Raw genomic sequence first — 25,440 nt, 5'->3', positions numbered from 1 at the left:
AGCCACATAAAGCAAGCAGGTGTGTCTGTTTCCATAGTGTGGTGGTTCCAGTACAATGCATAGCCACATGAAGCAAGCCGGCAAGTGTGTCTGCTTGTGTAGTGTAGTGGTTATCATGCGCACCTCACATGCGAAAGGTCCCTGGTTCGAGTCACTGGGCTTTTTCACAGTATTTGCATTTCCTGCCTCACCTGACAGGCAAGCTGAGATAAAAGAGACTGTGTCTATCCCTCACCATCGTGAGGTACTACGCTCCTGGGGCATCTGTCACAGCTCACCAAGAGGAGTTGCGCCAGCTTACGGCAGTCAGTTGCTCACTGTTTGACCTTTGCAATGAAGCCTGAGCCTACAGCATTCAAGCCAGCCAAGGAAGGAAGGTACGAGAGCGAAAATAGCTTTCCTGCCCTCACCAAGAACACACACCTTGAGCAAATAAAGTGCCAGACTTACAAGGCCCTATCGCCACCGGAGCATCACTTTTAGTGACGCCCCGGTGGCACTATGCACTGCGCGGTATTTACAAGATGGCGTTCAGCCACATTTTGTGGCTTAACACCACCTTGTAAATACGGCCCCTTAGCACGCAGCGCGTTCCCTGGAAGGGGCGTGCAATGGGTGTTGTTGGGAGTGTGCCACAGCAACACCATAGCATTTTGATGCTGCTCCAGATTTAGGAGTTGGCGTAAATCTGCGTCAGCGCCAAAATCCAACGCCATCCCAGGGGTGTCGTTAGAGTGGCGCACTGAGGAGAAATGTTTTCATTTCTCCTTGTTTTTGCTCTTGCTATGTGTGATGCATTCTGCAGCACACATAGAAGTAAGAGCAAATCACCATTGAAGATTTTTTTTTTGGGCAGGAAGGTGTCCCTTCCTGCACAAAAACAATTTCCCCCTCAACGCAGTCATCCTTGTACCATGGTGCAAGAACGGCTGCGTTGGCGCTCAGCAGCTAATTTAGAGCTGGCGCAGGGGGAAGCACAGGGGTGCGCTGTATTCTACTAAATACGGCGCTTTCCTGCATTTTGAAAATGACGGCACGTGGGGCTTGCAAATTTGGCACAGCGTCGCGCTTAGTCATTTTCTTGTAAATCTGGGCCAAAATGTCTAAAGGATAGAGGCTTTTTATGTCATGTTCGATGAAGACCATGCAAATGACTCTAGTCGTACTGCAAAAGAGAGCACCATGTGCAGTTTCTTGCTTTGGGATGTAGTCTCCCACTCTCTGTCACCAATCCTCCGAGCAGGGTCGGAGCCGTTGCATTTCTGTGCCCAGGCTCGTTGGTCTAGGGGTATGATTCTCGCTTAGGGTGCGAGAGGTCCCGGGTTCAAATCCCGGACGAGCCCATTTTAGCGGAAAACAATCAAATCCTGCTCAAAATACACAACCCCTCAACATTTCTCATTTTACTCGAAGCATTGTTGCGCAAAACATATTTTTTGCCTAAGGCGAAAAATGGATTACAATGCCTTGGCTTCCTTCCTGCTTGCTCTCAGTGCGCCCTGTGTGATGATTTCACAGGCTCTCCTTCCTGGCATTTAGGCATCAGATATTTGTCTGTCTCTGCCCGTAGCTATGGGATTTTTCAGGACGTCTGAGTGTATGCATGCTGGCCGACACCGCTGCAATTTTCACACTTACCCCTCGCATTCCGAGCAACTGCTGATAAAGTATAGAGGAAATCGTGCAAACATATGAGGGGAACTGTGCTCCTTCAGTCAAATCAGCAAGCTTGTTTCTGTAGTGTAGTGGTTATCACGTTCGCCTCACACGCGAAAAGTCCCCGGTTTGAGACCGGGCAGAAACACTTGGCAGCAGCAGCTTTTGTGTTTGCTCCCTAAAACCTCAGTCTCTCTCAATGCACACTTAGACAGAAATGACCTTTAAAAACTTGTGACCTGTGTAAAACGTGCTTTACTATTGCAGGACGCTAAAAAGTTATCTGCATCCCTCGGTGGTCGTGCATGTGCATTGTTTCTTGTTCTGTTTTTTTTTTTTTTTCTTGGCCATGTTATATTGTGGGGCCTTTAAAGCTGTGACTTTGATAGGAACATTGCAAGCGGCAAAATCAACAAGTGCAGACTGAAGAGTCCGACCTGCACACTGTTTTGGCTGTCAGGATGGCCGAGTGGTCTAAGAAGCCAGACTCAAGAGAGCTTGATCTTCAGTGAAGCTGAGCCTTCTGGTCTCTTCATGGAGGCGTGGGTTCAAATCCCACTTCTGACAGGTGTATTTTCTTCCCTTAAATCTTGCTCTGCTTGCAGAGCCAGCTCCTCAGACCACTATCTTTGGAAGCTGCTGTGGCATGTGAGGAGAAATCCACCAACCCATCGGCTGGGCCCTCAATCAAAATTCTGTGTATTACTGGAAGGGGCGTCTCAGGCACACCTTCTGTTAGAGCTGCACTTTATGACAGTAACTACCATGCTGGTTTCTACTTAAGCAGTTGATTCTATCGTTTGAAGTGAGGCTCTCCTGCCACCTTTTGGGCAAAGAAGACTCTGCCCCTGCAACAACACAGGCAGACAAGCTCAAACTAGGTTTCTTGGTTAGGTGGGCGGAGCATATTGGCAATGGTGCCTCCTCGTGACTTGCAATTTACATGAAGAAGACAGAGAGGCAGCTGGGAGTAGGCAGTACCCATGAACCCCTGAACACTGTCTTGCGACTAGCACACAATTCTGAAATGAGGCGGGGGAAAGGAGGTGATTTCCCCATCAAGGGCCATTCCGGGAAATCAGCCACCCTGCGTCTCCCAGGTGAGTGTTTCAGGCCTATGAGCCACTAATATAAATCTCACCTGATCGAGCCTGATTGAGCGCTGACCGAGCAAGTGTGCTTGAATCCAAGAGGCATGCTCCTCTGGCTCAAGAGCTAGCAGGCCCTTCAGTGCTTCTGGTTGGGAAATCTAAGGTGCAAGGGTCCATGACTAGCAGCGGGTTACAACTACCAGAAAGGGTCTGCTTTTCACATCAGTCCCCTAGTTCAGCTCACTGGCACAGGGCATTTTGACTACCTCTTGCCTTGCTAGAGACAAACAAAAAATCCTTGACAGAAAACATTAATTGCTATGGCACGCTTAGAGAGAGAGAGAGCCTCCAAATGGCCCTGCTTTTCTGAAAGACGCTTCAGAAGATGTTTCAAATGACTATGCAGCGGCAGTCTAGTTGGTATAGGGGTATGATTCTCGCTTCGGGTGTGAGAGGACCTCGGTTCAAATCCCAGACAAACCCCTACCTTTATAGGTTCAGTCTGTGTTTTAAACAGGAGTATTTCTGCTTTTCACTCTTGTAAGATGTCATGTTGCAATGCAATACATGCTTTATACTGGCGTCGAGACGGTCCAGCATCATGAAGGTATGCGAGATTTCTTTGCAACTGCTTTTCTGTGCTGGAGCAGCAGTGCTCGTAGGAACATTAAATGCACAGTGCTTCTCCATGGTAATTTCGGGTCCAGTTCTGAAATCACCTCTTGGAATGAAAGTGATCCCAGTTCCTTTCTTCCAAGGGAAGAGATTGTGTTCCGGAAGGCTCAGCTTTGAGCGTCATGAACATTGGCCCTCATCCTTGCATCCCAGTCCAATGCATAGCCACATAAAGCAAGCAGGTGTGTCTGTTTCCATAGTGTGGTGGTTCCAGTACAATGCATAGCCACATGAAGCAAGCCGGCAAGTGTGTCTGCTTGTGTAGTGTAGTGGTTATCATGCGCACCTCACATGCGAAAGGTCCCTGGTTCGAGTCGCTGGGCTTTTTCACAGTATTTGCATTTCCTGCCTCACCTGACAGGCAAGCTGAGATAAAAGAGACTGTGTCTATCCCTCACCATCGTGAGGTACTACGCTCCTGGGGCATCTGTCACAGCTCACCAAGAGGAGTTGCGCCAGCTTACGGCAGTCAGTTGCTCACTGTTTGACCTTTGCAATGAAGCCTGAGCCTACAGCATTCAAGCCAGCCAAGGAAGGAAGGTACGAGAGCGAAAATAGCTTTCCTGCCCTCACCAAGAACACACACCTTGAGCAAATAAAGTGCCAGACTTACAAGGCCCTATCGCCACCGGAGCATCACTTTTAGTGACGCCCCGGTGGCACTATGCACTGCGCGGTATTTACAAGATGGCGTTCAGCCACATTTTGTGGCTTAACACCACCTTGTAAATACGGCCCCTTAGCACGCAGCGCGTTCCCTGGAAGGGGCGTGCAATGGGTGTTGTTGGGAGTGTGCCACAGCAACACCATAGCATTTTGATGCTGCTCCAGATTTAGGAGTTGGCGTAAATCTGCGTCAGCGCCAAAATCCAACGCCATCCCAGGGGTGTCGTTAGAGTGGCGCACTGAGGAGAAATGTTTTCATTTCTCCTTGTTTTTGCTCTTGCTATGTGTGATGCATTCTGCAGCACACATAGAAGTAAGAGCAAATCACCATTGAAGATTTTTTTTTTGGGCAGGAAGGTGTCCCTTCCTGCACAAAAACAATTTCCCCCTCAACGCAGTCATCCTTGTACCATGGTGCAAGAACGGCTGCGTTGGCGCTCAGCAGCTAATTTAGAGCTGGCGCAGGGGGAAGCACAGGGGTGCGCTGTATTCTACTAAATACGGCGCTTTCCTGCATTTTGAAAATGACGGCACGTGGGGCTTGCAAATTTGGCACAGCGTCGCGCTTAGTCATTTTCTTGTAAATCTGGGCCAAAATGTCTAAAGGATAGAGGCTTTTTATGTCATGTTCGATGAAGACCATGCAAATGACTCTAGTCGTACTGCAAAAGAGAGCACCATGTGCAGTTTCTTGCTTTGGGATGTAGTCTCCCACTCTCTGTCACCAATCCTCCGAGCAGGGTCGGAGCCGTTGCATTTCTGTGCCCAGGCTCGTTGGTCTAGGGGTATGATTCTCGCTTAGGGTGCGAGAGGTCCCGGGTTCAAATCCCGGACGAGCCCATTTTAGCGGAAAACAATCAAATCCTGCTCAAAATACACAACCCCTCAACATTTTCATTTTACTCGAAGCATTGTTGCGCAAAACATATTTTTTGCCTAAGGCGAAAAATGGATTACAATGCCTTGGCTTCCTTCCTGCTTGCTCTCAGTGCGCCCTGTGTGATGATTTCACAGGCTCTCCTTCCTGGCATTTAGGCATCAGATATTTGTCTGTCTCTGCCCGTAGCTATGGGATTTTTCAGGACGTCTGAGTGTATGCATGCTGGCCGACACCGCTGCAATTTTCACACTTACCCCTCGCATTCCGAGCAACTGCTGATAAAGTATAGAGGAAATCGTGCAAACATATGAGGGGAACTGTGCTCCTTCAGTCAAATCAGCAAGCTTGTTTCTGTAGTGTAGTGGTTATCACGTTCGCCTCACACGCGAAAAGTCCCCGGTTTGAGACCGGGCAGAAACACTTGGCAGCAGCAGCTTTTGTGTTTGCTCCCTAAAACCTCAGTCTCTCTCAATGCACACTTAGACAGAAATGACCTTTAAAAACTTGTGACCTGTGTAAAACGTGCTTTACTATTGCAGGACGCTAAAAAGTTATCTGCATCCCTCGGTGGTCGTGCATGTGCATTGTTTCTTGTTCTGTTTTTTTTTTTTTTTCTTGGCCATGTTATATTGTGGGGCCTTTAAAGCTGTGACTTTGATAGGAACATTGCAAGCGGCAAAATCAACAAGTGCAGACTGAAGAGTCCGACCTGCACACTGTTTTGGCTGTTAGGATGGCCGAGTGGTCTAAGGCGCCAGACTCAAGAGAGCTTGATCTTCAGTGAAGCTGAGCCTTCTGGTCTCTTCATGGAGGCGTGGGTTCAAATCCCACTTCTGACAGGTGTATTTTCTTCCCTTAAATCTTGCTCTGCTTGCAGAGCCAGCTCCTCAGACCACTATCGTTGGAAGCTGCTGTGGCATGTGAGGAGAAATCCACCAACCCATCGGCTGGGCCCTCAATCAAAATTCTGTGTATTACTGGAAGGGGCGTCTCAGGCACACCTTCTGTTAGAGCTGCACTTTATGACAGTAACTACCATGCTGGTTTCTACTTAAGCAGTTGATTCTATCGTTTGAAGTGAGGCTCTCCTGCCACCTTTTGGGCAAAGAAGACTCTGCCCCTGCAACAACACAGGCAGACAAGCTCAAACTAGGTTTCTTGGTTAGGTGGGCGGAGCATATTGGCAATGGTGCCTCCTCGTGACTTGCAATTTACATGAAGAAGACAGAGAGGCAGCTGGGAGTAGGCAGTACCCATGAACCCCTGAACACTGTCTTGCGACTAGCACACAATTCTGAAATGAGGCGGGGGAAAGGAGGTGATTTCCCCATCAAGGGCCATTCCGGGAAATCAGCCACCCTGCGTCTCCCAGGTGAGTGTTTCAGGCCTATGAGCCACTAATATAAATCTCGCCTGATCGAGCCTGATTGAGCGCTGACCGAGCAAGTGTGCTTGAATCCAAGAGGCATGCTCCTCTGGCTCAAGAGCTAGCAGGCCCTTCAGTGCTTCTGGTTGGGAAATCTAAGGTGCAAGGGTCCATGACTAGCAGCGGGTTACAACTACCAGAAAGGGTCTGCTTTTCACATCAGTCCCCTAGTTCAGCTCACTGGCACAGGGCATTTTGACTACCTCTTGCCTTGCTAGAGACAAACAAAAAATCCTTGACAGAAAACATTAATTGCTATGGCACGCTTAGAGAGAGAGAGAGCCTCCAAATGGCCCTGCTTTTCTGAAAGACGCTTCAGAAGATGTTTCAAATGACTATGCAGCGGCAGTCTAGTTGGTATAGGGGTATGATTCTCGCTTCGGGTGTGAGAGGACCTCGGTTCAAATCCCAGACAAACCCCTACCTTTATAGGTTCAGTCTGTGTTTTAAACAGGAGTATTTCTGCTTTTCACTCTTGTAAGATGTCATGTTGCAATGCAATACATGCTTTATACTGGCGTCGAGACGGTTCAGCATCATGAAGGTATGCGAGATTTCTTTGCAACTGCTTTTCTGTGCTGGAGCAGCAGTGCTCGTAGGAACATTAAATGCACAGTGCTTCTCCATGGTAATTTCGGGTCCAGTTCTGAAATCACCTCTTGGAATGAAAGTGATCCCAGTTCCTTTCTTCCAAGGGAAGAGATTGTGTTCCGGAAGGCTCAGCTTTGAGCGTCATGAACATTGGCCCTCATCCTTGCATCCCAGTCCAATGCATAGCCACATAAAGCAAGCAGGTGTGTCTGTTTCCATAGTGTGGTGGTTCCAGTACAATGCATAGCCACATGAAGCAAGCCGGCAAGTGTGTCTGCTTGTGTAGTGTAGTGGTTATCATGCGCACCTCACATGCGAAAGGTCCCTGGTTCGAGTCGCTGGGCTTTTTCACAGTATTTGCATTTCCTGCCTCACCTGACAGGCAAGCTGAGATTAAAGAGACTGTGTCTATCCCTCACCATCGTGAGGTACTACGCTCCTGGGGCATCTGTCACAGCTCACCAAGAGGAGTTACGGCAGTCAGTTGCTCACTGTTTGACCTTTGCAATGAAGCCTGAGCCTACAGCATTCAAGCCAGCCAAGGAAGGAAGGTACGAGAGCGAAAATAGCTTTCCTGCCCTCACCAAGAACACACACCTTGAGCAAATAAAATGCCAGACTTACAAGGCCCTATCGCCACCGGAGCATCACTTTTAGTGACGCCCCGGTGGCACTATGCACTGCGCGGTATTTACAAGATGGCGTTCAGCCACTTTTTGTGGCTTAACACCACCTTGTAAATACGGCCCCTTAGCACGCAGCACGTTCCCTGGAAGGGGCGTGCAATGGGTGTTGTTGGGAGTGTGCCACAGCAACACCATAGCATTTTGATGCTGCTCCAGATTTAGGAGTTGGCGTAAATCTGCGTCAGCGCCAAAATCCAACGCCATCCCAGGGGTGTCGTTAGAGTGGCGCACTGAGGAGAAATGTTTTCATTTCTCCTTGTTTTTGCTCTTGCTATGTGTGATGCATTCTGCAGCACACATAGAAGTAAGAGCAAATCACCATTGAAGATTTTTTTTTTGGGCAGGAAGGTGTCCCTTCCTGCACAAAAACAATTTCCCCCTCAACGCAGTCATCCTTGTACCATGGTGCAAGAACGGCTGCGTTGGCGCTCAGCAGCTAATTTAGAGCTGGCGCAGGGGGAAGCACAGGGGTGCGCTGTATTCTACTAAATACGGCGCTTTCCTGCATTTTGAAAATGACGGCACGTGGGGCTTGCAAATTTGGCACAGCGTCGCGCTTAGTCATTTTCTTGTAAATCTGGGCCAAAATGTCTAAAGGATAGAGGCTTTTTATGTCATGTTCGATGAAGACCATGCAAATGACTCTAGTCGTACTGCAAAAGAGAGCACCATGTGCAGTTTCTTGCTTTGGGATGTAGTCTCCCACTCTCTGTCACCAATCCTCCGAGCAGGGTCGGAGCCGTTGCATTTCTGTGCCCAGGCTCGTTGGTCTAGGGGTATGATTCTCGCTTAGGGTGCGAGAGGTCCCGGGTTCAAATCCCGGACGAGCCCATTTTAGCGGAAAACAATCAAATCCTGCTCAAAATACACAACCCCTCAACATTTCTCATTTTACTCGAAGCATTGTTGCGCAAAACATATTTTTTGCCTCAGGCGAAAAATGGATTACAATGCCTTGGCTTCCTTCCTGCTTGCTCTCAGTGCGCCCTGTGTGATGATTTCACAGGCTCTCCTTCCTGGCATTTAGGCATCAGATATTTGTCTGTCTCTGCCCGCAGCTATGGGATTTTTCAGGACGTCTGAGTGTATGCATGCTGGCCGACACCGCTGCAATTTTCACACTTACCCCTCGCATTCCGAGCAACTGCTGATAAAGTATAGAGGAAATCGTGCAAACATATGAGGGGAACTGTGCTCCTTCAGTCAAATCAGCAAGCTTGTTTCTGTAGTGTAGTGGTTATCACGTTCGCCTCACACGCGAAAAGTCCCCGGTTTGAGACCGGGCAGAAACACTTGGCAGCAGCAGCTTTTGTGTTTGCTCCCTAAAACCTCAGTCTCTCTCAATGCACACTTAGACAGAAATGACCTTTAAAAACTTGTGACCTGTGTAAAACGTGCTTTACTATTGCAGGACGCTAAAAAGTTATCTGCATCCCTCGGTGGTCGTGCATGTGCATTGTTTCTTGTTCTGTTTTTTTTTTTTTTTCTTGGCCATGTTATATTGTGGGGCCTTTAAAGCTGTGACTTTGATAGGAACATTGCAAGCGGCAAAATCAACAAGTGCAGACTGAAGAGTCCGACCTGCACACTGTTTTGGCTGTCAGGATGGCCGAGTGGTCTAAGGCGCCAGACTCAAGAGAGCTTGATCTTCAGTGAAGCTGAGCCTTCTGGTCTCTTCATGGAGGCGTGGGTTCAAATCCCACTTCTGACAGGTGTATTTTCTTCCCTTAAATCTTGCTCTGCTTGCAGAGCCAGCTCCTCAGACCACTATCTTTGGAAGCTGCTGTGGCATGTGAGGAGAAATCCACCAACCCATCGGCTGGGCCCTCAATCAAAATTCTGTGTATTACTGGAAGGGGCGTCTCAGGCACACCTTCTGTTAGAGCTGCACTTTATGACAGTAACTACCATGCTGGTTTCTACTTAAGCAGTTGATTCTATCGTTTGAAGTGAGGCTCTCCTGCCACCTTTTGGGCAAAGAAGACTCTGCCCCTGCAACAACACAGGCAGACAAGCTCAAACTAGGTTTCTTGGTTAGGTGGGCGGAGCATATTGGCAATGGTGCCTCCTCGTGACTTGCAATTTACATGAAGAAGACAGAGAGGCAGCTGGGAGTAGGCAGTACCCATGAACCCCTGAACACTGTCTTGCGACTAGCACACAATTCTGAAATGAGGCGGGGGAAAGGAGGTGATTTCCCCATCAAGGGCCATTCCGGGAAATCAGCCACCCTGCGTCTCCCAGGTGAGTGTTTCAGGCCTATGAGCCACTAATATGAATCTCGCCTGATCGAGCCTGATCGAGCGCTGACCGAGCAAGTGTGCTTGAATCCAAGAGGCATGCTCCTCTGGCTCAAGAGCTAGCAGGCCCTTCAGTGCTTCTGGTTGGGAAATCTAAGGTGCAAGGGTCCATGACTAGCAGCGGGTTACAACTACCAGAAAGGGTCTGCTTTTCACATCAGTCCCCTAGTTCAGCTCACTGGCACAGGGCATTTTGACTACCTATTGCCTTGCTAGAGACAAACAAAAAATCCTTGACAGAAAACATTAATTGCTATGGCACGCTTAGAGAGAGAGAGAGCCTCCAAATGGCCCTGCTTTTCTGAAAGACGCTTCAGAAGATGTTTCAAATGACTATGCAGCGGCAGTCTAGTTGGTATAGGGGTATGATTCTCGCTTCGGGTGTGAGAGGACCTCGGTTCAAATCCCAGACAAACCCCTACCTTTATAGGTTCAGTCTGTGTTTTAAACAGGAGTATTTCTGCTTTTCACTCTTGTAAGATGTCATGTTGCAATGCAATACATGCTTTATACTGGCGTCGAGACGGTCCAGCATCATGAAGGTATGCGAGATTTCTTTGCAACTGCTTTTCTGTGCTGGAGCAGCAGTGCTCGTAGGAACATTAAATGCACAGTGCTTCTCCATGGTAATTTCGGGTCCAGTTCTGAAATCACCTCTTGGAATGAAAGTGATCCCAGTTCCTTTCTTCCAAGGGAAGAGATTGTGTTCCGGAAGGCTCAGCTTTGAGCGTCATGAACATTGGCCCTCATCCTTGCATCCCAGTCCAATGCATAGCCACATAAAGCAAGCAGGTGTGTCTGTTTCCATAGTGTGGTGGTTCCAGTACAATGCATAGCCACATGAAGCAAGCCGGCAAGTGTGTCTGCTTGTGTAGTGTAGTGGTTATCATGCGCACCTCACATGCGAAAGGTCCCTGGTTCGAGTCGCTGGGCTTTTTCACAGTATTTGCATTTCCTGCCTCACCTGACAGGCAAGCTGAGATAAAAGAGACTGTGTCTATCCCTCACCATCGTGAGGTACTACGCTCCTGGGGCATCTGTCACAGCTCACCAAGAGGAGTTGCGCCAGCTTACGGCAGTCAGTTGCTCACTGTTTGACCTTTGCAATGAAGCCTGAGCCTACAGCATTCAAGCCAGCCAAGGAAGGAAGGTACGAGAGTGAAAATAGCTTTCCTGCCCTCACCAAGAACACACACCTTGAGCAAATAAAGTGCCAGACTTACAAGGCCCTATCGCCACCGGAGCATCACTTTTAGTGACGCCCCGGTGGCACTATGCACTGCGCGGTATTTACAAGATGGCGTTCAGCCACATTTTGTGGCTTAACACCACCTTGTAAATACGGCCCCTTAGCACGCAGCGCGTTCCCTGGAAGGGGCGTGCAATGGGTGTTGTTGGGAGTGTGCCACAGCAACACCATAGCATTTTGATGCTGCTCCAGATTTAGGAGTTGGCGTAAATCTGCGTCAGCGCCAAAATCCAACGCCATCCCAGGGGTGTCGTTAGAGTGGCGCACTGAGGAGAAATGTTTTCATTTCTCCTTGTTTTTGCTCTTGCTATGTGTGATGCATTCTGCAGCACACATAGAAGTAAGAGCAAATCACCATTGAAGATTTTTTTTTTGGGCAGGAAGGTGTCCCTTCCTGCACAAAAACAATTTCCCCCTCAACGCAGTCATCCTTGTACCATGGTGCAAGAACGGCTGCGTTGGCGCTCAGCAGCTAATTTAGAGCTGGCGCAGGGGGAAGCACAGGGGTGCGCTGTATTCTACTAAATACAGCGCTTTCCTGCATTTTGAAAATGACGGCACGTGGGGCTTGCAAATTTGGCACAGCGTCGCGCTTAGTCATTTTCTTGTAAATCTGGGCCAAAATGTCTAAAGGATAGAGGCTTTTTATGTCATGTTCGATGAAGACCATGCAAATGACTCTAGTCGTACTGCAAAAGAGAGCACCATGTGCAGTTTCTTGCTTTGGGATGTAGTCTCCCACTCTCTGTCACCAATCCTCCGAGCAGGGTCGGAGCCGTTGCATTTCTGTGCCCAGGCTCGTTGGTCTAGGGGTATGATTCTCGCTTAGGGTGCGAGAGGTCCCGGGTTCAAATCCCGGACGAGCCCATTTTAGCGGAAAACAATCAAATCCTGCTCAAAATACACAACCCCTCAACATTTCTCATTTTACTCGAAGCATTGTTGCGCAAAACATATTTTTTGCCTAAGGCGAAAAATGGATTACAATGCCTTGGCTTCCTTCCTGCTTGCTCTCAGTGCGCCCTGTGTGATGATTTCACAGGCTCTCCTTCCTGGCATTTAGGCATCAGATATTTGTCTGTCTCTGCCCGTAGCTATGGGATTTTTCAGGACGTCTGAGTGTATGCATGCTGGCCGACACCGCTGCAATTTTCACACTTACCCCTCGCATTCCGAGCAACTGCTGATAAAGTATAGAGGAAATCGTGCAAACATATGAGGGGAACTGTGCTCCTTCAGTCAAATCAGCAAGCTTCTTTCTGTAGTGTAGTGGTTATCACGTTCGCCTCACACGCGAAAAGTCCCCGGTTTGAGACCGGGCAGAAACACTTGGCAGCAGCAGCTTTTGTGTTTGCTCCCTAAAACCTCAGTCTCTCTCAATGCACACTTAGACAGAAATGACCTTTAAAAACTTGTGACCTGTGTAAAACGTGCTTTACTATTGCAGGACGCTAAAAAGTTATCTGCATCCCTCGGTGGTCGTGCATGTGCATTGTTTCTTGTTCTGTTTTTTTTTTTTTTTCTTGGCCATGTTATATTGTGGGGCCTTTAAAGCTGTGACTTTGATAGGAACATTGCAAGCGGCAAAATCAACAAGTGCAGACTGAAGAGTCCGACCTGCACACTGTTTTGGCTGTCAGGATGGCCGAGTGGTCTAAGGCGCCAGACTCAAGAGAGCTTGATCTTCAGTGAAGCTGAGCCTTCTGGTCTCTTCATGGAGGCGTGGGTTCAAATCCCACTTCTGACAGGTGTATTTTCTTCCCTTAAATCTTGCTCTGCTTGCAGAGCCAGCTCCTCAGACCACTATCTTTGGAAGCTGCTGTGGCATGTGAGGAGAAATCCACCAACCCATCGGCTGGGCCCTCAATCAAAATTCTGTGTATTACTGGAAGGGGCGTCTCAGGCACACCTTCTGTTAGAGCTGCACTTTATGACAGTAACTACCATGCTGGTTTCTACTTAAGCAGTTGATTCTATCGTTTGAAGTGAGGCTCTCCTGCCACCTTTTGGGCAAAGAAGACTCTGCCCCTGCAACAACACAGGCAGACAAGCTCAAACTAGGTTTCTTGGTTAGGTGGGCGGAGCATATTGGCAATGGTGCCTCCTCGTGACTTGCAATTTACATGAAGAAGACAGAGAGGCAGCTGGGAGTAGGCAGTACCCATGAACCCCTGAACACTGTCTTGCGACTAGCACACAATTCTGAAATGAGGCGGGGGAAAGGAGGTGATTTCCCCATCAAGGGCCATTCCGGGAAATCAGCCACCCTGCGTCTCCCAGGTGAGTGTTTCAGGCCTATGAGCCACTAATATAAATCTCGCCTGATCGAGCCTGATTGAGCGCTGACCGAGCAAGTGTGCTTGAATCCAAGAGGCATGCTCCTCTGGCTCAAGAGCTAGCAGGCCCTTCAGTGCTTCTGGTTGGGAAATCTAAGGTGCAAGGGTCCATGACTAGCAGCGGGTTACAACTACCAGAAAGGGTCTGCTTTTCACATCAGTCCCCTAGTTCAGCTCACTGGCACAGGGCATTTTGACTACCTCTTGCCTTGCTAGAGACAAACAAAAAATCCTTGACAGAAAACATTAATTGCTATGGCACGCTTAGAGAGAGAGAGAGCCTCCAAATGGCCCTGCTTTTCTGAAAGACGCTTCAGAAGATGTTTCAAATGACTATGCAGCGGCAGTCTAGTTGGTATAGGGGTATGATTCTCGCTTCGGGTGTGAGAGGACCTCGGTTCAAATCCCAGACAAACCCCTACCTTTATAGGTTCAGTCTGTGTTTTAAACAGGAGTATTTCTGCTTTTCACTCTTGTAAGATGTCATGTTGCAATGCAATACATGCTTTATACTGGCGTCGAGACGGTCCAGCATCATGAAGGTATGCGAGATTTCTTTGCAACTGCTTTTCTGTGCTGGAGCAGCAGTGCTCGTAGGAACATTAAATGCACAGTGCTTCTCCATGGTAATTTCGGGTCCAGTTCTGAAATCACCTCTTGGAATGAAAGTGATCCCAGTTCCTTTCTTCCAAGGGAAGAGATTGTGTTCCGGAAGGCTCAGCTTTGAGCGTCATGAACATTGGCCCTCATCCTTGCATCCCAGTCCAATGCATAGCCACATAAAGCAAGCAGGTGTGTCTGTTTCCATAGTGTGGTGGTTCCAGTACAATGCATAGCCACATGAAGCAAGCCGGCAAGTGTGTCTGCTTGTGTAGTGTAGTGGTTATCATGCGCACCTCACATGCGAAAGGTCCCTGGTTCGAGTCGCTGGGCTTTTTCACAGTATTTGCATTTCCTGCCTCACCTGACAGGCAAGCTGAGATAAAAGAGACTGTGTCTATCCCTCACCATCGTGAGGTACTACGCTCCTGGGGCATCTGTCACAGCTCACCAAGAGGAGTTGCGCCAGCTTACGGCAGTCAGTTGCTCACTGTTTGACCTTTGCAATGAAGCCTGAGCCTACAGCATTCAAGCCAGCCAAGGAAGGAAGGTACGAGAGCGAAAATAGCTTTCCTGCCCTCACCAAGAACACACACCTTGAGCAAATAAAGTGCCAGACTTACAAGGCCCTATCGCCACCGGAGCATCACTTTTAGTGACGCCCCGGTGGCACTATGCACTGCGCGGTATTTACAAGATGGCGTTCAGCCACATTTTGTGGCTTAACACCACCTTGTAAATACGGCCCCTTAGCACGCAGCGCGTTCCCTGGAAGGGGCGTGCAATGGGTGTTGTTGGGAGTGTGCCACAGCAACACCATAGCATTTTGATGCTGCTCCAGATTTAGGAGTTGGCGTAAATCTGCGTCAGCGCCAAAATCCAACGCCATCCCAGGGGTGTCGTTAGAGTGGCGCACTGAGGAGAAATGTTTTCATTTCTCCTTGTTTTTGCTCTTGCTATGTGTGATGCATTCTGCAGCACACATAGAAGTAAGAGCAAATCACCATTGAAGATTTTTTTTTTGGGCAGGAAGGTGTCCCTTCCTGCACAAAAACAATTTCCCCCTCAACGCAGTCATCCTTGTACCATGGTGCAAGAACGGCTGCGTTGGCGCTCAGCAGCTAATTTAGAGCTGGCGCAGGGGGAAGCACAGGGGTGCGCTGTATTCTACTAAATACGGCGCTTTCCTGCATTTTGAAAATGACGGCACGTGGGGCTTGCAAATTTGGCACAGCGTCGCGCTTAGTCATTTTCTTGTAAATCTGGGCCAAAATGTCTAAAGGATAGAGGCTTTTTATGTCATGTTCGATGAAGACCATGCAAATGACTCTAGTCGTACTGCAAAAGAGAGCACCATGTGCAGTTTCTTGCTTTGGGATGTAGTCTCCCACTCTCTGTCACTAATCCTCCGAGCAGGGTCGGAGCCGTTGCATTTCTGTGCCCAGGCTCGTTGGTCTAGGGGTATGATTCTCGCTTAGGGTGCGAGAGGTCCCGGGTTCAAATCCCGGACGAGCCCATTTTAGCGGAAAACAATCAAATCCTGCTCAAAATACACAACCCCTCAACATTTCTCATTTTACTCGAAGCATTGTTGCGCAAAACATATTTTTTGCCTAAGGCGAAAAATGGATTACAATGCCTTGGCTTCCTTCCTGCTTGCTCTCAGTGCGCCCTGTGTGATGATTTCACAGGCTCTCCTTCCTGGCATTTAGGCATCAGATATTTGTCTGTCTCTGCCCGTAGCTATGGGATTTTTCAGGACGTCTGAGTGTATGCATGCTGGCCGACACCGCTGCAATTTTCACACTTACCCCTCGCATTCCGAGCAACTGCTGATAAAGTATAGAGGAAATCGTGCAAACATATGAGGGGAACTGTGCTCCTTCAGTCAAATCAGCAAGCTTGTTTCTGTAGTGTAGTGGTTATCACGTTCGCCTCACACGCGAAAAGTCCCTGGTTTGAGACCGGGCAGAAACACTTGGCAGCAGCAGCTTTTGTGTTTGCTCCCTAAAACCTCAGTCTCTCTCAATGCACACTTAGACAGAAATGACCTTTAAAAACTTGTGACCTGTGTAAAACGTGCTTTACTATTGCAGGACGCTAAAAAGTTATCTGCATCCCTCGGTGGTCGTGCATGTGCATTGTTTCTTGTTCTGTTTTTTTTTTTTTTTCTTGGCCATGTTATATTGTGGGGCCTTTAAAGCTGTGACTTTGATAGGAACATTGCAAGCGGCAAAATCAACAAGTGCAGACTGAAGAGTCCGACCTGCACACTGTTTTGGCTGTCAGGATGGCCGAGTGGTCTAAGGCGCCAGACTCAAGAGAGCTTGATCTTCAGTGAAGCTGAGCCTTCTGGTCTCTTCATGGAGGCGTGGGTTCAAATCCCACTTCTGACAGGTGTATTTTCTTCCCTTAAATCTTGCTCTGCTTGCAGAGCCAGCTCCTCAGACCACTATCTTTGGAAGCTGCTGTGGCATGTGAGGAGAAATCCACCAACCCATCGGCTGGGCCCTCAATCAAAATTCTGTGTATTACTGGAAGGGGCGTCTCAGGCACACCTTCTGTTAGAGCTGCACATTATGACAGTAACTACCATGCTGGTTTCTACTTAAGCAGTTGATTCTATCGTTTGAAGTGAGGCTCTCCTGCCACCTTTTGGGCAAAGAAGACTCTGCCCCTGCAACAACACAGGCAGACAAGCTCAAACTAGGTTTCTTGGTTAGGTGGGCGGAGCATATTGGCAATGGTGCCTCCTCGTGACTTGCAATTTACATGAAGAAGACAGAGAGGCAGCTGGGAGTAGGCAGTACCCATGAACCCCTGAACACTGTCTTGCGACTAGCACACAATTCTGAAATGAGGCGGGGGAAAGGAGGTGATTTCCCCATCAAGGGCCATTCCGGGAAATCAGCCACCCTGCGTTTCCCAGGTGAGTGTTTCAGGCCTATGAGCCACTAATATAAATCTCGCCTGATCGAGCCTGATTGAGCGCTGACCGAGCAAGTGTGCTTGAATCCAAGAGGCATGCTCCTCTGGCTCAAGAGCTAGCAGGCCCTTCAGTGCTTCTGGTTGGGAAATCTAAGGTGCAAGGGTCCATGACTAGCAGCGGGTTACAACTACCAGAAAGGGTCTGCTTTTCACATCAGTCCCCTAGTTCAGCTCACTGGCACAGGGCATTTTGACTACCTCTTGCCTTGCTAGAGACAAACAAAAAATCCTTGACAGAAAACATTAATTGCTATGGCACGCTTAGAGAGAGAGAGAGCCTCCAAATGGCCCTGCTTTTCTGAAAGACGCTTCAGAAGATGTTTCAAATGACTATGCAGCGGCAGTCTAGTTGGTATAGGGGTATGATTCTCGCTTCGGGTGTGAGAGGACCTCGGTTCAAATCCCAGACAAACCCCTACCTTTATAGGTTCAGTCTGTGTTTTAAACAGGAGTATTTCTGCTTTTCACTCTTGTAAGATGTCATGTTGCAATGCAATACATGCTTTATACTGGCGTCGAGACGGTCCAGCATCATGAAGGTATGCGAGATTTCTTTGCAACTGCTTTTCTGTGCTGGAGCAGCAGTGCTCGTAGGAACATTAAATGCACAGTGCTTCTCCATGGTAATTTCGGGTCCAGTTCTGAAATCACCTCTTGGAATGAAAGTGATCCCAGTTCCTTTCTTCCAAGGGAAGAGATTGTGTTCCGGAAGGCTCAGCTTTGAGCGTCATGAACATTGGCCCTCATCCTTGCATCCCAGTCCAATGCATAGCCACATAAAGCAAGCAGGTGTGTCTGTTTCCATAGTGTGGTGGTTCCAGTACAATGCATAGCCACATGAAGCAAGCCGGCAAGTGTGTCTGCTTGTGTAGTGTAGTGGTTATCATGCGCACCTCACATGCGAAAGGTCCCTGGTTCGAGTCGCTGGGCTTTTTCACAGTATTTGCATTTCCTGCCTCACCTGACAGGCAAGCTGAGATAAAAGAGACTGTGTCTATCCCTCACCATCGTGAGGTACTACGCTCCTGGGGCATCTGTCACAGCTCACCAAGAGGAGTTGCGCCAGCTTACGGCAGTCAGTTGCTCACTGTTTGACCTTTGCAATGAAGCCTGAGCCTACAGCATTCAAGCCAGCCAAGGAAGGAAGGTACGAGAGCGAAAATAGCTTTCCTGCCCTCACCAAGAACACACACCTTGAGCAAATAAAGTGCCAGACTTACAAGGCCCTATCGCCACCGGAGCATCACTTTTAGTGACGCCCCGGTGGCACTATGCACTGCGCGGTATTTACAAGATGGCGTTCAGCCACATTTTGTGGCTTAACACCACCTTGTAAATACGGCCCCTTAGCACGCAGCGCGTTCCCTGGAAGGGGCGTGCAATGGGTGTTGTTGGGAGTGTGCCACAGCAACACCATAGCATTTTGATGCTGCTCCAGATTTAGGAGTTGGCGTAAATCTGCGTCAGCGCCAAAATCCAACGCCATCCCAGGGGTGTCGTTAGAGTGGCGCACTGAGGAGAAATGTTTTCATTTCTCCTTGTTTTTGCTCTTGCTATGTGTGATGCATTCTGCAGCACACATAGAAGTAAGAGCAAATCACCATTGAAGATTTTTTTTTTGGGCAGGAAGGTGTCCCTTCCTGCACAAAAACAATTTCCCCCTCAACGCAGTCATCCTTGTACCATGGTGCAAGAACGGCTGCGTTGGCGCTCAGCAGCTAATTTAGAGCTGGCGCAGGGGGAAGCACAGGGGTGCGCTGTATTCTACTAAATACGGCGCTTTCCTGCATTTTGAAAATGACGGCACGTGGGGCTTGCAAATTTGGCACAGCGTCGCGCTTAGTCATTTTCTTGTAAATCTGGGCCAAAATGTCTAAAGGATAGAGGCTTTTTATGTCATGTTCGATGAAGACCATGCAAATGACTCTAGTCGTACTGCAAAAGAGAGCACCATGTGCAGTTTCTTGCTTTGGGATGTAGTCTCCCACTCTCTGTCACTAATCCTCCGAGCAGGGTCGGAGCTGTTGCATTTCTGTGCCCAGGCTCGTTGGTCTAGGGGTATGATTCTCGCTTAGGGTGCGAGAGGTCCCGGGTTCAAATCCCTGACGAGCCCATTTTAGCGGAAAACAATCAAATCCTGCTCAAAATACACAACCCCTCAACATTTCTCATTTTACTCGAAGCATTGTTGCGCAAAACATATTTTTTGCCTAAGGCGAAAAATGGATTACAATGCCTTGGCTTCCTTCCTGCTTGCTCTCAGTGCGCCCTGTGTGATGATTTCACAGGCTCTCCTTCCTGGCATTTAGGCATCAGATATTTGTCTGTCTCTGCCCGTAGCTATGGGATTTTTCAGGACGTCTGAGTGTATGCATGCTGGCCGACACCGCTGCAATTTTCACACTTACCCCTCGCATTCCGAGCAACTGCTGATAAAGTATAGAGGAAATCGTGCAAACATATGAGGGGAACTGTGCTCCTTCAGTCAAATCAGCAAGCTTGTTTCTGTAGTGTAGTGGTTATCACGTTCGCCTCACACGCGAAAAGTCCCCGGTTTGAGACCGGGCAGAAACACTTGGCAGCAGCAGCTTTTGTGTTTGCTCCCTAAAACCTCAGTCTCTCTCAATGCACACTTAGACAGAAATGACCTTTAAAAACTTGTGACCTGTGTAAAACGTGCTTTACTATTGCAGGACGCTAAAAAGTTATCTGCATCCCTCGGTGGTCGTGCATGTGCATTGTTTCTTGTTCTGTTTTTTTTTTTTTTTCTTGGCCATGTTATATTGTGGGGCCTTTAAAGCTGTGACTTTGATAGGAACATTGCAAGCGGCAAAATCAACAAGTGCAGACTGAAGAGTCCGACCTGCACACTGTTTTGGCTGTCAGGATGGCCGAGTGGTCTAAGAAGCCAGACTCAAGAGAGCTTGATCTTCAGTGAAGCTGAGCCTTCTGGTCTCTTCATGGAGGCGTGGGTTCAAATCCCACTTCTGACAGGTGTATTTTCTTCCCTTAAATCTTGCTCTGCTTGCAGAGCCAGCTCCTCAGACCACTATCTTTGGAAGCTGCTGTGGCATGTGAGGAGAAATCCACCAACCCATCGGCTGGGCCCTCAATCAAAATTCTGTGTATTACTGGAAGGGGCGTCTCAGGCACACCTTCTGTTAGAGCTGCACTTTATGACAGTAACTACCATGCTGGTTTCTACTTAAGCAGTTGATTCTATCGTTTGAAGTGAGGCTCTCCTGCCACCTTTTGGGCAAAGAAGACTCTGCCCCTGCAACAACACAGGCAGACAAGCTCAAACTAGGTTTCTTGGTTAGGTGGGCGGAGCATATTGGCAATGGTGCCTCCTCGTGACTTGCAATTTACATGAAGAAGACAGAGAGGCAGCTGGGAGTAGGCAGTACCCATGAACCCCTGAACACTGTCTTGCGACTAGCACACAATTCTGAAATGAGGCGGGGGAAAGGAGGTGATTTCCCCATCAAGGGCCATTCCGGGAAATCAGCCACCCTGCGTCTCCCAGGTGAGTGTTTCAGGCCTATGAGCCACTAATATAAATCTCGCCTGATCGAGCCTGATCGAGCGCTGACCGAGCAAGTGTGCTTGAATCCAAGAGGCATGCTCCTCTGGCTCAAGAGCTAGCAGGCCCTTCAGTGCTTCTGGTTGGGAAATCTAAGGTGCAAGGGTCCATGACTAGCAGCGGGTTACAACTACCAGAAAGGGTCTGCTTTTCACATCAGTCCCCTAGTTCAGCTCACTGGCACAGGGCATTTTGACTACCTCTTGCCTTGCTAGAGACAAACAAAAAATCCTTGACAGAAAACATTAATTGCTATGGCACGCTTAGAGAGAGAGAGAGCCTCCAAATGGCCCTGCTTTTCTGAAAGACGCTTCAGAAGATGTTTCAAATGACTATGCAGCGGCAGTCTAGTTGGTATAGGGGTATGATTCTCGCTTCGGGTGTGAGAGGACCTCGGTTCAAATCCCAGACAAACCCCTACCTTTATAGGTTCAGTCTGTGTTTTAAACAGGAGTATTTCTGCTTTTCACTCTTGTAAGATGTCATGTTGCAATGCAATACATGCTTTATACTGGCGTCGAGACGGTCCAGCATCATGAAGGTATGCGAGATTTCTTTGCAACTGCTTTTCTGTGCTGGAGCAGCAGTGCTCGTAGGAACATTAAATGCACAGTGCTTCTCCATGGTAATTTCGGGTCCAGTTCTGAAATCACCTCTTGGAATGAAAGTGATCCCAGTTCCTTTCTTCCAAGGGAAGAGATTGTGTTCCGGAAGGCTCAGCTTTGAGCGTCATGAACATTGGCCCTCATCCTTGCATCCCAGTCCAATGCATAGCCACATAAAGCAAGCAGGTGTGTCTGTTTCCATAGTGTGGTGGTTCCAGTACAATGCATAGCCACATGAAGCAAGCCGGCAAGTGTGTCTGCTTGTGTAGTGTAGTGGTTATCATGCGCACCTCACATGCGAAAGGTCCCTGGTTCGAGTCGCTGGGCTTTTTCACAGTATTTGCATTTCCTGCCTCACCTGACAGGCAAGCTGAGATAAAAGAGACTGTGTCTATCCCTCACCATCGTGAGGTACTACGCTCCTGGGGCATCTGTCACAGCTCACCAAGAGGAGTTGCGCCAGCTTACGGCAGTCAGTTGCTCACTGTTTGACCTTTGCAATGAAGCCTGAGCCTACAGCATTCAAGCCAGCCAAGGAAGGAAGGTACGAGAGCGAAAATAGCTTTCCTGCCCTCACCAAGAACACACACCTTGAGCAAATAAAGTGCCAGACTTACAAGGCCCTATCGCCACCGGAGCATCACTTTTAGTGACGCCCCGGTGGCACTATGCACTGCGCGGTATTTACAAGATGGCGTTCAGCCACATTTTGTGGCTTAACACCACCTTGTAAATACGGCCCCTTAGCACGCAGCGCGTTCCCTGGAAGGGGCGTGCAATGGGTGTTGTTGGGAGTGTGCCACAGCAACACCATAGCATTTTGATGCTGCTCCAGATTTAGGAGTTGGCGTAAATCTGCGTCAGCGCCAAAATCCAACGCCATCCCAGGGGTGTCGTTAGAGTGGCGCACTGAGGAGAAATGTTTTCATTTCTCCTTGTTTTTGCTCTTGCTATGTGTGATGCATTCTGCAGCACACATAGAAGTAAGAGCAAATCACCATTGAAGATTTTTTTTTTGGGCAGGAAGGTGTCCCTTCCTGCACAAAAACAATTTCCCCCTCAACGCAGTCATCCTTGTACCATGGTGCAAGAACGGCTGCGTTGGCGCTCAGCAGCTAATTTAGAGCTGGCGCAGGGGGAAGCACAGGGGTGCGCTGTATTCTACTAAATACGGCGCTTTCCTGCATTTTGAAAATGACGGCACGTGGGGCTTGCAAATTTGGCACAGCGTCGCGCTTAGTCATTTTCTTGTAAATCTGGGCCAAAATGTCTAAAGGATAGAGGCTTCTTATGTCATGTTCGATGAAGACCATGCAAATGACTCTAGTCGTACTGCAAAAGAGAGCACCATGTGCAGTTTCTTGCTTTGGGATGTAGTCTCCCACTCTCTGTCACCAATCCTCCGAGCAGGGTCGGAGCCGTTGCATTTCTGTGCCCAGGCTTGTTGGTCTAGGGGTATGATTCTCGCTTAGGGTGCGAGAGGTCCCGCGTTCAAATCCCGGACGAGCCCATTTTAGCGGAAAACAATCAAATCCTGCTCAAAATACACAACCCCTCAACATTTCTCATTTTACTCGAAGCATTGTTGCGCAAAACATATTTTTTGCCTCAGGCGAAAAATGGATTACAATGCCTTGGCTTCCTTCCTGCTTGCTCTCAGTGCGCCCTGTGTGATGATTTCACAGGCTCTCCTTCCTGGCATTTAGGCATCAGATATTTGTCTGTCTCTGCCCGCAGCTATGGGATTTTTCAGGACGTCTGAGTGTATGCATGCTGGCCGACACCGCTGCAATTTTCACACTTACCCCTCGCATTCCGAGCAACTGCTGATAAAGTATAGAGGAAACCGTGCAAACATATGAGGGGAACTGTGCTCCTTCAGTCAAATCAGCAAGCTTGTTTCTGTAGTGTAGTGGTTATCACGTTCGCCTCACACGCGAAAAGTCCCCGGTTTGAGACCGGGCAGAAACACTTGGCAGCAGCAGCTTTTGTGTTTGCTCCCTAAAACCTCAGTCTCTCTCAATGCACACTTAGACAGAAATGACCTTTAAAAACTTGTGACCTGTGTAAAACGTGCTTTACTATTGCAGGACGCTAAAAAGTTATCTGCATCCCTCGGTGGTCGTGCATGTGCATTGTTTCTTGTTCTGTTTTTTTTTTTTTTTCTTGGCCATGTTATATTGTGGGGCCTTTAAAGCTGTGACTTTGATAGGAACATTGCAAGCGGCAAAATCAACAAGTGCAGACTGAAGAGTCCGACCTGCACACTGTTTTGGCTGTCAGGATGGCCGAGTGGTCTAAGGCGCCAGACTCAAGAGAGCTTGATCTTCAGTGAAGCTGAGCCTTCTGGTCTCTTCATGGAGGCGTGGGTTCAAATCCCACTTCTGACAGGTGTATTTTCTTCCCTTAAATCTTGCTCTGCTTGCAGAGCCAGCTCCTCACACCACTATCTTTGGAAGCTGCTGTGGCATGTGAGGAGAAATCCACCAACCCATCGGCTGGGCCCTCAATCAAAATTCTGTGTATTACTGGAAGGGGCGTCTCAGGCACACCTTCTGTTAGAGCTGCACTTTATGACAGTAACTACCATGCTGGTTTCTACTTAAGCAGTTGATTCTATCGTTTGAAGTGAGGCTCTCCTGCCACCTTTTGGGCAAAGAAGACTCTGCCCCTGCAACAACACAGGCAGACAAGCTCAAACTAGGTTTCTTGGTTAGGTGGGCGGAGCATATTGGCAATGGTGCCTCCTCGTGACTTGCAATTTACATGAAGAAGACAGAGAGGCAGCTGGGAGTAGGCAGTACCCATGAACCCCTGAACACTGTCTTGCGACTAGCACACAATTCTGAAATGAGGCGGGGGAAAGGAGGTGATTTCCCCATCAAGGGCCATTCCGGGAAATCAGCCACCCTGCGTCTCCCAGGTGAGTGTTTCAGGCCTATGAGCCACTAATATGAATCTCACCTGATCGAGCCTGATCGAGCGCTGACCGAGCAAGTGTGCTTGAATCCAAGAGGCATGCTCCTCTGGCTCAAGAGCTAGCAGGCCCTTCAGTGCTTCTGGTTGGGAAATCTAAGGTGCAAGGGTCCATGACTAGCAGCGGGTTACAACTACCTGAAAGGGTCTGCTTTTCACATCAGTCCCCTAGTTCAGCTCACTGGCACAGGGCATTTTGACTACCTCTTGCCTTGCTAGAGACAAACAAAAAATCCTTGACAGAAAACATTAATTGCTATGGCACGCTTAGAGAGAGAGAGAGCCTCCAAATGGCCCTGCTTTTCTGAAAGACGCTTCAGAAGATGTTTCAAATGACTATGCAGCGGCAGTCTAGTTGGTATAGGGGTATGATTCTCGCTTCGGGTGTGAGAGGACCTCGGTTCAAATCCCAGACAAACCCCTACCTTTATAGGTTCAGTCTGTGTTTTAAACAGGAGTATTTCTGCTTTTCACTCTTGTAAGATGTCATGTTGCAATGCAATACATGCTTTATACTGGCGTCGAGACGGTCCAGCATCATGAAGGTATGCGAGATTTCTTTGCAACTGCTTTTCTGTGCTGGAGCAGCAGTGCTCGTAGGAACATTAAATGCACAGTGCTTCTCCATGGTAATTTCGGGTCCAGTTCTGAAATCACCTCTTGGAATGAAAGTGATCCCAGTTCCTTTCTTCCAAGGGAAGAGATTGTGTTCCGGAAGGCTCAGCTTTGAGCGTCATGAACATTGGCCCTCATCCTTGCATCCCAGTCCAATGCATAGCCACATAAAGCAAGCAGGTGTGTCTGTTTCCATAGTGTGGTGGTTCCAGTACAATGCATAGCCACATGAAGCAAGCCGGCAAGTGTGTCTGCTTGTGTAGTGTAGTGGTTATCATGCGCACCTCACATGCGAAAGGTCCCTGGTTCGAGTCGCTGGGCTTTTTCACAGTATTTGCATTTCCTGCCTCACCTGACAGGCAAGCTGAGATAAAAGAGACTGTGTCTATCCCTCACCATCGTGAGGTACTACGCTCCTGGGGCATCTGTCACAGCTCACCAAGAGGAGTTGCGCCAGCTTACGGCAGTCAGTTGCTCACTGTTTGACCTTTGCAATGAAGCCTGAGCCTACAGCATT

At 48.6% G+C, this 25,440-nt stretch overlaps 9 non-coding genes across 9 annotated transcripts; all 9 read left to right on the top strand.

Moving 5' to 3' along the window:
• Positions 1–1,271: 1,271 nt before the first annotated feature.
• On the top strand, positions 1,272–1,343 carry TRNAP-AGG (transfer RNA proline (anticodon AGG)). The gene has a single exon. It is a non-coding gene; the product is annotated as a tRNA-Pro (tRNA).
• Positions 1,344–4,856: 3,513 nt separating this feature from the next.
• Positions 4,857–4,928, top strand: TRNAP-AGG (transfer RNA proline (anticodon AGG)). Its single transcript has one exon. It is a non-coding gene; the product is annotated as a tRNA-Pro (tRNA).
• A 3,502-nt stretch (positions 4,929–8,430) lies between these two features.
• Positions 8,431–8,502, top strand: TRNAP-AGG (transfer RNA proline (anticodon AGG)). The gene has a single exon. It is a non-coding gene; the product is annotated as a tRNA-Pro (tRNA).
• Positions 8,503–9,270: 768 nt separating this feature from the next.
• TRNAL-CAA (transfer RNA leucine (anticodon CAA)) lies at positions 9,271–9,382 on the top strand. Its single transcript has 2 exons — positions 9,271–9,308; positions 9,337–9,382. It is a non-coding gene; the product is annotated as a tRNA-Leu (tRNA).
• Positions 9,383–12,015: 2,633 nt separating this feature from the next.
• TRNAP-AGG (transfer RNA proline (anticodon AGG)) lies at positions 12,016–12,087 on the top strand. Its single transcript has one exon. It is a non-coding gene; the product is annotated as a tRNA-Pro (tRNA).
• Positions 12,088–12,855: 768 nt separating this feature from the next.
• TRNAL-CAA (transfer RNA leucine (anticodon CAA)) lies at positions 12,856–12,967 on the top strand. The gene is made up of 2 exons: positions 12,856–12,893; positions 12,922–12,967. It is a non-coding gene; the product is annotated as a tRNA-Leu (tRNA).
• A 2,633-nt stretch (positions 12,968–15,600) lies between these two features.
• On the top strand, positions 15,601–15,672 carry TRNAP-AGG (transfer RNA proline (anticodon AGG)). The gene has a single exon. It is a non-coding gene; the product is annotated as a tRNA-Pro (tRNA).
• A 768-nt stretch (positions 15,673–16,440) lies between these two features.
• TRNAL-CAA (transfer RNA leucine (anticodon CAA)) lies at positions 16,441–16,552 on the top strand. Its single transcript has 2 exons — positions 16,441–16,478; positions 16,507–16,552. It is a non-coding gene; the product is annotated as a tRNA-Leu (tRNA).
• A 7,058-nt stretch (positions 16,553–23,610) lies between these two features.
• On the top strand, positions 23,611–23,722 carry TRNAL-CAA (transfer RNA leucine (anticodon CAA)). Its single transcript has 2 exons — positions 23,611–23,648; positions 23,677–23,722. It is a non-coding gene; the product is annotated as a tRNA-Leu (tRNA).
• Positions 23,723–25,440: the final 1,718 nt, after the last annotated feature.

The sequence above is a fragment of the Pleurodeles waltl genome, unplaced genomic scaffold (assembly GCF_031143425.1).
Source record: "Pleurodeles waltl isolate 20211129_DDA unplaced genomic scaffold, aPleWal1.hap1.20221129 scaffold_72, whole genome shotgun sequence".
NCBI lineage: Eukaryota > Metazoa > Chordata > Amphibia > Caudata > Salamandridae > Pleurodeles > Pleurodeles waltl.
Note: the sequence above shows the minus strand (reverse complement) of the source record. Positions and strands in the feature narration are given on the sequence as shown.